This window comes from Marmota marmota, unplaced genomic scaffold (genome assembly GCF_001458135.2).
Source record: "Marmota marmota marmota unplaced genomic scaffold, marMar, whole genome shotgun sequence".
Lineage (NCBI taxonomy): Eukaryota > Metazoa > Chordata > Mammalia > Rodentia > Sciuridae > Marmota > Marmota marmota.
In genome coordinates, this window is record NW_026000185.1 from 12145174 (window position 1) to 12154072 (window position 8899).

At 54.1% G+C, this 8899-nt stretch overlaps 1 long non-coding RNA gene across 1 annotated transcript; it reads right to left on the reverse strand.

Moving 5' to 3' along the window:
- Positions 1–100: 100 nt before the first annotated feature.
- Positions 101–5479, reverse strand: LOC125612287. The gene is made up of 3 exons (XR_007342582.1): positions 5374–5479; positions 1078–1198; positions 101–243 (listed from the first exon to the last, which is right to left on the reverse strand). It is a non-coding gene; the product is annotated as an uncharacterized LOC125612287 (long non-coding RNA).
- Between the last annotated feature and the right edge of the window lie 3420 nt (positions 5480–8899).

Sequence of the window (8899 nt, forward strand, 5' to 3'; positions counted from 1 at the left end):
CCCCTCCCCCCCCCATCTTCTTTCCATTTTTAGTGCAACAAAGTTGCACAAGGAAGTATTTTATAGAAAATCCATGTCTGGGGATTTATTCCAGCCTTTATCATAAATTATGGCGGCAGAGAACCAGGCTCTGGCTGCAGGATTCCAAACAGTTCGACGAGGTGATTGCAAGAGAGTCCGCGCCCGCCTTCAGCCTGAGAATTAGGGAACCTGATGTTGCTTTCCCAGATGGGAGTCACCAACCTGGAGACAAAGGAGTCACCTTTGAGGGGAAGGCAAGGCTGAGGTCTGGGAGGAAGGCTGTCCGTCGCCCCCCCTCCCCCTCCGAAGAATACTACGCGGACAGAGAATTCTCTCTTTAAAAGCCCAGATGGGCCTCTTCTGGGGCATGGAAATGCCAGCTCATCCCACTAAACGGTTTCCAGGCCTGAAAAATGACCTCATCCCTTGATTCATCTTCACAGTTAATATAATGACCTTTAAAAGCGAGTCACTGAGAAGTGGATAAAGTTAAAAAATATTTGAAAAAAAAAAAATAGCAAGAAAGCCCTGGAAAGATGATCAGGGATCGTTTCAAGGCTGATCATCGCGCCTGGCCTGTGACTTACACCCTAAACCCACGGAGCCCGCCGGCCCCTGGGCTGTCCTGCTCGGGATCAAACTCCAAATCACTTCCACGGTCCGTTTTCCTCCTGGCCCACATCTCTGTGGCTGGTCCACGCTTTGGTCATGTCTCCATGGAGCTCACCAGGGACACGCATCTCTCTCGTCATCTTTCAAATCCGCCACCCAGCCGACGACCCAGCCTCTGGGCAGTGCAGCGGATGCTCCCCTCTTTGGGTATAAAAGCCCCAGTTTTCTCTAAGAAAATGTCCACCCGTCCTTGCCAACAGCCGGGATGAGATCATCAATCATGACCCCGTCCCTTCCCCAGGCCTGGGCATGACGGGGGAGTCAAACTGAGTTAATCAGATACCTGCCCCGGGGCTGTGAGCCCGGAATGGAAGGATTCCAGGGTGATAAGTAGTTGGACCAGATTTCTCTTGACAGCAGGGGACCCCCAGCAGAGGACCTCACCTTGTTCAGGTCCAAATAACGTGTTTATTCCCATTCTCGTGGAGCTGGGTTCTGCGTCATCTCCTGGATTCTGGATGCTTCCCTGTTGTTCTGATGGGGTAGATGGGTCCCCCCAAAGCTCCTGTATTGGGGTGGGAGGTGACATGGTCGGGTTAGGGGTGCTGTGGCCCAGCCTGTTGGATTAAACGGGTGGATAATTGGAATGCACTGCCGGTGTTAACTGTGGGCAGGTGGGGTGTGACTGGAGGAAGCTGGTCACCCAGGGGCGTCCCCTAGGGGAGGATAGGCCTTGCCTTTGGCTTCTAGTGTCTGTTTCCCGCTGTCAGGAGCTGAGCGGCTCTCCTCCTCCACCCCCTCCTTCCACCATGACGGTCTGCCTCATCCAGAGCGATGAAGTTGGCCGATCCTGGGCTGAACCTCCAAAACCGTGAGCCCCAAATCATCTTTTCCTCCTCTACGTGGTTCTCTAAGTTGGTATGTTTATCACGACAATGGAAAATGGGCCAGAGCACCTGTGTATGTCCTCCCAGGGAGCCCATGTTTTTACTCAAGTGAGCACTGTTGGCTTGTATCGTTTGCGGGCATAGAGCCAAGGGGCACAAGTGGCCTAGTGTGTCTCTACTCCAAGAGTGATCAGAGGCCAGATGTGACACATGAGAGATGCTGTGGTTTGGGTATGAGTATGTCCCCGGGCTGTGGACCTTTAGGAGGTGAAACCTAATGGGAAGTATTCGGATCACCGGGCGCATGCCGTTGAGGGGGACTGGGGGACCCTGGCCCTTCCTCCTTCTCTCTTTGCTACCTGGATTGTGATATAAGTATTTTTTCCAGCACGTGCTTCTATCATGAAGTGGTAGCAGGTCGGAAGCAAGGGGCCCACCTGATCTTGGACTGGAACCTCCAGAACCATGGAGTCAAAGCAAACCTTTTCTCCTTATAGTTGCCTCAAGTATTTTGTTATAGCACCATGAAGCTGATTAACACAGGCATCTAATAAGAATGCATAGTATTGCCCTCCACCCTAGACCCACTGAATCAGATCTGCATCTTAACAAGGTTTCCCCGAGTGGTTCCCTGTGCACGCTCAGGTATGAGAAGTGCTAGTTTAATGGGAAACTCCTTGGACTCTGGCTTGGATGGAGCTGCACCTTCCTCCTTAGGGAAGTCAGACCTCTCTTCTGGGTCCTCATTCTCCACCTCCTACACAGGGGTCCTTTCTGCTTCGTTAGTTTATTTAATCTTACACTCACTCACTAAATAGCTATTGCCCCAGAGACATTACACTAACAACTGGAGACAGAAAAACAAACAAAATGTAGTTGCCTGCTTCACAAAGGTCACCGCCTGAGAAAAGAGAAAAGACTAGAAGCAAAGAGTGGCCACAGTACAGACCCCGGTTTCCTCATTTAAAACACAGGAGGAGTCATAGTACCTTCCCCATCAGGTTTTTAGAAGGACTGCCTTTTTACAAATCCATGTCAAATATGAGCACGGTCCCTGCGCAGAGCTGATCGATACGTGTTAGATATTATTAGCAATTATTTCAAGCACCATGATGGATGTCTGCGATTGTATTGGCTTATATTTTGTAAATGTTTTCGATTGATCAGGTGCGAGTCTCAGACCTTGAAAAAAATCTATACTGACTTAGCTCTCCACCCAGCTATAGGAGGCGAGGAAGCTCTTGTTATCCCCATTTGACGGATGGAGAAAAGGAGACAGTGGGCAGCACCAGCCTCAGTGTGGGTGTGTGGAGGTGAGCATGAGAGGGGAGGTGAGCAAGACCAGCTCTCTTTGGGTGTACGTTCAGGGACGGGGAAGCATGCAGAAGAGGGAACACTCGATCTAGAAGATGACCACGATCGTACATCAGGCCAGAAGAGGCTGTGTGGGCAGAAGTGTCCCACAGAGAAGGGGTGACAGGGGCAGAGCAGGGAGATGCAGATGGACCAGAAATTCCAATGCCTTGTGTTTCGACTCCCAGGCACCAGCTCTCAGGGTTCTTGAGCTTCCTCTGCACACACACACACACACACACTCAGACCGAGCCAGGCACTCACACCACAGCCGATTTCCAGTAGGCAAGCCATGTCAGAGTTTGCAAAAAGAAAAGAGGGAAAATAGAAAAACGAATGCTCTAGCCTCTCCCCTCTAAGGGCACACGGACATAAATGGTGTCGTCCAGGCAGAGAGCTCTGCGCACCTCTGATTGACAGCTCCGAACAGGTGCGAGTGCTCAACGCTCACGGTCTGAGACAAGTTGCCAGCATTGGGTTCTGGGCTCTGCTCTGCCTTTAACTGGGCCCTGAACTCCCCAGGCTCTCAGGCTCTCCTCACGTGACGCCTGTTAGCCTGGTCCGCACAGCACCTGGCCTCCCCTCTCCAAACGTGCCTGAACGAGTCCCGTCTCCTCCATCCCCGGGGCAGTGCTGTGGGCTGGACCCAACTCTGAGCAGGAACTTGTAGGTCCTCTGGATTGCAACATCACTGAAGTTTTATCTGCAAAAGCCTGGATGCTCTTTGTCCTTCAAGTTCAACACAGCTGTCCCCTTCGCCAGAGGTCCCTCCTGACCATTTGATCCAAAAGTTCTTCCCCTACCCCAGTCACTATCTACCATACCTCACTTTATTGTCTTCGTGGGCTTCAGTTTCTAGACCTCCTCATTAGCATATTTATTTGCTCCTCTTATCTCTCGGCTCCCGTGGAACTTCCTCTGAGAATCCCTGCGTCTCATGCGCCCTGTGCTATGATTCGGATGTGGTTTGTGTGTGCTCCCCAAGGTTCATATTTAAAATTTAATCCCTGCTGCGATGTATTAAGAGGGCAGAAGTCCAATCCTAGTGTGGTGTCTAGAGTTGGGGCCTTGGGGAAGTGATTAGGATTAGATCAGGTCATTCGGGTGGAGCCTCCATGATTGAATCCTGGTGGCTTCATGAGAGAGAGAGAGATCAGAAGAAACACGTACATTCTCTGTCTGTCTCTTGTCATGACAGCAAGGCATCCAACACTAGCTGTGGGCCCTCAGCCTTGGATGACAACTATGAGCCAAAATAACTTCTTTTCTGTATAAAGTTACCCATCCTTGAGTATTTCATTACATTCCCCATTTGACGGATGGAGAAAAGGAGACAGTGGGCAGCACCAGCCTCAGTGTGGGTGTGGAGGTGAGCATGAGGGGGGAGGTGAGCAAGACCAGCTCTCTTTGGGTGTGTGTTCAGGGACGGGGAAGCATGCAGAAGAGGGAACACTCGATCTAGAAGATAACCACGATCGTACATCAGGCCAGAAGAGGCTGTGTGGGCAGAAGTGTCCCACAGAGAAGGGGTGACAGGGGCAGAGCAGGGAGATGCAGATGGACCAGAAATTCCAATGTGTTCTATTTTGACTCCCAGGCTCCACAGCTCTCAGGGGCTCTTGAGGCTAATACATCACAGTGTCCAGAGTACCTAGAGCAGTGCCTGGAACGTGGTGATTATGCCAAAAGAAAAAGTGATTGGTGGGGGGCAGGGTACCCAGGATTGAACTCAGGGGCGTGACCACTGAGCCACATCCCCAGCCCTATTTTGTATTTTATTTAGAGACAGGGTCTCACTGAGTTGCTTAGCACCTCGCTTTGGCTGAGGCTGGCTTTGAACTCGAGACCCTCCTGCCTCAGCCTCCCAAGCTGCTGGGATTATAGGCACGTGCCACCGCACCTGACAGAAAAAGTAATTTCTGAATGAAGAAATGGCTGTCCTTTCAAACGATATTTTTAATGCATATACTTCATTTCATGGAAGTCAAACAAATGACAATCTGGCATTAGATTCTTAAGTAATTTAGAAGGCTCTGACACTTGAAACTCCACAAAGGATCCTGCAGCAGGCGGCACTGAGGTGGGAGGGGACAGTCCCACTCACTCTCTTTCAGGAGCACAATAGGGACCGAGGGACACTGGCATGGACTTCAGAAACTGCTGAGCCACCTGTCTCTGGTGGGCTCTCTGGGGTTCGAGTCTGGGCTATGAAGAATTCTCTTATTTTTTAATCAGGGAAAGGAAGAAGGAGAAAACCCGCTGGAAATGGGGAGAAGTGGAGCCGGAGAAACCCCAGGCAGCTCGGAGGGAACCCCAAAGAAGTTCTAGGTGGCATCAGTGGGGCCCAAGTGGGGCCCAGATGCCTGGGGCCTGGCCCCTGGGTCACTAAATCCCAGGCTGGAGCTGGCCGGGAAAGGCCTGGGGCCAGCTGGTCTCTGCAGGGGCCACCTGCAAACCACTCTCCCTGGAGACGGGCGGCAGGTCCTTCCTGTAGAGGCACCTGGGCAGGGCACGTCCGGGGCAGATTCCAGGCTCCTGTGCCAGAACGGTCAGAAACCTGGCCACCGCGTGTCCAGCCGGCTTCTGCCTGCTGCCTCCTCAGAGGAGCCACAAATAGTCCCAGTCCTAAATTAGAAGCCACGTCCTGTAAGTGCTTGCTGACTTGGCAAGAGCAACGCTGACATAATTTCACAAATAACGATGTTATCCGAGGCAAAAGTCGCACGAGATCAATTCCCACTCTATTTCGGTGCCGTGGAGAAGCTCTCGAGGCCGACTCGAGCCCACCTATTTTTAAACCAGGGCTCTCGGGCTTTGGAACCACAACCATGGACCTACCCTCCTTTGCCCGTCCCTGATGGCATCTGGCTTTGGAGCTCAGGAGGGCCATCTGAATGCCACCCGCCCGGGGCCCTCGCGCCTAGGTGCCCTCATTTTGTCTCCTTCCCCCGGGGGAGGGAAGTGCTTGTATTTAGCTACAAGGAGACTCAAACCCTTAAGATTCAGAAGAGAGAAAAGAGACTTTAAGAGGATGGAAGAGGAACTTCCCAGGCGGCAGGTTAGGGTTAGACTAGGGAGGAGCTTCCTGTGGCAAAGGGTTCGCACCTGGGCGCGTGGGTCCGTCCAAAGGAACCCGTAGGCCCGAGAAGCCCCGAGAAGCGCTGAGTCTGGCGCTGTGGGCTGACTTGGGTTACCCCACAGATGCCTATGTCGGTGTTCTGTCTCCAGGTCCCCTCACAAGGTGACCTTAACTGGAGATTGGGTCTTAACAGAGATAAATTAAAATGAGGCCCTTAGGGTGGGTCCTGATTTAATCCGATGGGCATCCCGGTCAAAGGGGGGAGTTCAGACAGACAGACTTGCATAGAGGAAGGACAATGTGAAGAGAGACCAGAGGTGGCATCGTTAGGACTGAATGGTCCTGGCCTTCTCTAAACTGGCACCTTGGAGCCTAGCCCCCAGGGTGTTATTTGAAGAGGGATCTTCGGAAGGGGGTTTGGAAGGGGTCATGAGAGCAGGGTCCCCCTGATGGGATCGGTACCCTTATGAGAAGAGAGAGAGGGAGACGGGTTGCCCTCTTTCCATGAGCACCTGCTCAGGAATGACCAGCAGAGGACACGGCAAGAGGGCAGATGTCCACAAGCCCAGCAGTGGACGACCTCCTATCTGCCAGGCCTTGACCCCAGACTTCTCAGCCTGCAGAACTGTGAGGAGTGAACTGCTGCTGTTTAGAAGCCACGCAGGCAAAAGACGAGGACCCTGCCCACAGGCCAAGGAGAGAGGCCGGAGTGGGCCCTTCCCTCACCGCCCCTAGAGGGACCAGCCCTACCAGCACCGTGGTTGTGGACGTTCAGCCCCTGGGTCTGGGAGAGGAGGGGGCTTGTGACCAGCAACTGGCCACCTTGGCTAGCGGAGGAGAGACGGGGTCGTTTTGGGGGGACTGGGAGGAGGTGAGGGAGCCCCCATCTGTCCCCCTCTCCCTCGTCTCCAGCGTCCCCTCCCTCTCCCCCACCCTCTCTGCCCTGTCAGAGACCATTCAACAGCAGCACTGGGGTGACTGGGCTCCCTGCATTTTCTGTGTCCTGGGTATCAAATGGGCCTCCCCAAAATAACCCACGTGGAGGGTCTGTGGGGAGGAGACCCTGGGGTGAGGCGTGGGACCTGCACTAAGCAAGAGCTCGGGGTGGTGGGGGGGACACCACAGCCCCCTGACGGTGGCGGGGCAGGAACTTGCCCTGCGCTTCATCATTACCATTAATCAGGATAATTAATGATTATAAATCATATTTAATGGGTGAGTCATTATCATTACTGGCTCAGGAAAGCTCTCTCTGGGTCTCTGTCACTCCTGGGGTGTGGCATGCCCCATGGAAGCCAGGCTCTGCCATTTACAAGTGTCGGGGACCAGGGGAAGGTGCTCGAGGGGTCTGTGGTGACGGAGGTGTTGGGGGGACCCAAACGACATCGAGAGGTCGCGCTGGGGAGCACAGAGCAGGCGAGTCCTGAGGAGGGAGGAGATGAGTGGGGGAAAGAGGGCGGGGGACACGGTAACTGGCGGTTTTCAAATACCCAGTGACTTTGGGGAAGAGGTGAGAACAGCGCCTGGTGTTTCCCCCACGCCCTTGGTCAACAGCACCGACCTCCCTACCTCCTGGTGCGTGATTTTGTTGGGGACAGAAACACCCTGGACTCCACCAGGGAACAGGCCACACACTGATGGTTGCCATAGGAGCATCTGGGCCCCTGCAGTCCCTCACGTGGACTGGCTGTGACCTCAGCCTAGAGACAGAGGGACCGCCGCCCAGCAAGGTGGCGGAACGGGCCCAGGGTCTCATAGCTAGTCAGTGGCAAAGGTGGAATTCGAACCCTAGCGGCCGAGACCCAGGAGGGACCAGGCAACCCCTGGGCTGGTGTGCCAGGCCGCTGTGACAAAACACCACAGACCAGGGCCATTGAGCCACAGAAGGGGACCTCTCACAGTTCCGGAGGCTGGAAGTCTGAGACGGAGGGTGGGCAGGGTTGGTGTCCCTGATGCCCTCCCCTGGCTTCTCTCCCAGGGTCTCCTGGAGAAGGCAAACACCAGGAGACGGACCTGGTTCCATGCCAGCTCCGTGGCTGAGCAACCACTGGACCTTGGGTGGTTTTCAGGACTCTCCTGACCTCAGTCTCCTCATCTGCAAAATGGGACTAACGATAGATCAACCGTGAGGATCCGATGAGGAACCGTCCCCAAATTTCCTGGCCCCTGGGGAGCGCCCAACCACTGGTAGCTATTGTTAGCTTCCCCCAAAGCAGAGAAATGGAAATGGGTACCTGCCCAGGGTTCTGGGAGCACAGCCAAGATCACCCCATCCCAGACACGACATTTCTTTCCAGCCTTGAATTTGGGATTCCGCTCTGTGCTGTATCCACACTTGTTTGAATATAAAAATAATGCTATCAATTACCATCAGGGACAATTAGGGCCCCTGGGAATGAGCCTTAAGTATCCTCTGCCATGGACCGTGCAATACCCTGGACACCTGCGACGTGAGCTCAGAGAGACCTGAACTCTAAGGGACTGTCCCTCACTCCTGGGTTTCAGGGAAGGGCGGTTTTGCTGACGGGGCATGTTGATAAGCCATCTGGGTTGAAACCACTGGGAAGGTGGTGCTGCTGGCATCTAGTGGGTAGCGACCAGGGACCCTCTAACGGCCCAGCCACAGAAGCAGCTCACCGGGAGGCCAACAGCACCGCAGCTCGGCCGCCTCGGGGCTTCCAGACCATGTGAGGCTGAGGTCAGCCTCCGGCCCTCCCCAGGGCGCTGTCTCCTTCCAGTTTCTCACCAGCCTCGGCTCCGCCGGCTCACTTTCTTTTCTTCCCTTTCTTTCATTGTTTCTTTCCTTTTCTTTCTCTTCTCCTCTTTCCTCTGTCTGCTCTGCCTCTTTCTGACTCTCCCCTCTTCCTCTCTCTGGGTCTGTGTCTGCAGCCACGTCCTCAGCCCTGGCCGCTCACGGCTCCCCTCCCTGTGCCGCGCTCTCCTTGCC